Source organism: Myotis davidii, unplaced genomic scaffold, assembly GCF_000327345.1.
Source record: "Myotis davidii unplaced genomic scaffold, ASM32734v1 scaffold77, whole genome shotgun sequence".
Taxonomy (NCBI): domain Eukaryota; kingdom Metazoa; phylum Chordata; class Mammalia; order Chiroptera; family Vespertilionidae; genus Myotis; species Myotis davidii.
The window spans coordinates 89,731-91,489 of NW_006289713.1; positions in this window are offsets into that span (position 1 = coordinate 89,731).

Below are 1,759 nucleotides of genomic sequence, written 5' to 3' on the forward strand. Positions count from 1 at the left end.
GCGCGGTGGGCTGTGGGCGGCGATGGCTTCTCCGAGCCTGGGCTGTGCTCCTGCCGGGTTGTGTCGTTTGCAGATGTCCTCACACCCACGCTCCGGTTTAAGAAGAATAATGGTCACTTTGTAGCCTGGGGTTTGAACTGCCAGCCAAGGTTTCCTTACAGGTGACAATCAGAGGCCCCTATATGTAAAGAGCTCTTACAAATTAAGAAGAAAACAAATGTCACCCATCAAAAAAATATAGGCAAACGTTATGAACGGGCACTCATAAAGAGAATGGGTAATGCGGTCAATAATGATATTGAAATTTAATCAAAGAAATGCAAAATTGCACTTAAATTATTTTCACCCATTGGCCTGGCAGGGTTGGTTAGTTGGTTAGAACATCCTCTGAATTATACCAAGGTGGTGCGGGCGGGTTCCATCCCATCAGGGCACATACAAGAATCAAACGGTGCGTGCATACTAGTAATAACAAATCGATTTCTCTCTCTCTCCTTTCCTCTCTCTAAAATCAATTTAAAAATTGTAAACTTATAAAATAAGTAAATTATTTTTACCTATTAAACTGGCAAAAAGTTGGGAAGGGATTTGGGAGGATTGAGTGAAAAAGGTGAAGGGATTAAAAAGTACAAATTGGTAGTTACAAAAGTGTCATGAGGATGTAAAGTAGAGCGTAGGGATTATAGACAATACTAGGGGCCCGGTGCACGAAATTTGTGCACGGGGGGGGGGGGGCCCCTACGCCCCGCCTGCCCCCTCTCACATACTGGGAGCCCTCAGGGGATGTCCTAGTGATGGCTTCAGCCTGCTCCCTGCTCCCCTTGGGGATAGGACCTAAGCCACAGTCTGGCCTCCCTTTGTGGGAGGTGACCAGGCTGATCAGGGGAAGGCACCAGCCCCTCACCCCGCTGCTGCAGCCACTGCCAGTCACCGCAGCCAGCAAGGTTTTTTCATCAACACAGACTCCAGCCCCTTCACCATGAAAAAATGACAACTTTCTTTAGGCATTTTCAAGATGTGTCTTTCATATTATAATAATTTCTTTATTAATTTTTTTTATCCTCACCTGAGGATATGTTTCCATTGATTTTTAGAGAATGTGGAAGAGAAAGGGAAAGACAGAGAGAAACATCAAAGTGAGAGGAACACTTTAATTTGTTGCCTCCTGCATGAGCCCTGACCTGGGCCCCGGCCAGGGAGGAGCCTGCCACCTAGGTACATGCCCTTGGTCAGAATTGAACCCAGACGCTGCCATCGGTAGGCCAAGACATTATCCACTGAGCCAAACCGGCTAGGGCAGGATATGACATTTCTTAGCTCTCCAGCAGCAGACCTTTGTTTTTTTCGCCAGGAGTGTGGCAAAAAACCCTAGATCACCTTTTTGGATTCTTATTACCCAAGTTACTAAGAATATTACCAGTGGCATACAGGGAGCTTAGCCAATGAGCAGTCAGAAAAGGTGTTTCCTCTGTAGTTCACACCAATCGCCAGCTTGGCCCCCCCACCCCCAGCCCCCCCACCCCAGGCCTGACGCCTCTGGCCCAGGCTTCAGGCTGGGCAGGGAACCCCCATATTCCCCCCATCACTGGCTCAGCCCTCACCCAGGCTACAAAGTTTCAATTATAAAATGTAAATAAATCCCAGAATAAAAATAAATTAAAAAAAAAGGAGAGGCTGGGAGCTTCCATTGCTGGCAGGTTTGGCCAGCCTGAAAACGGCCCTCAGCCCCTCACCCAGACTGGCCAGGCACCCCAGTGGG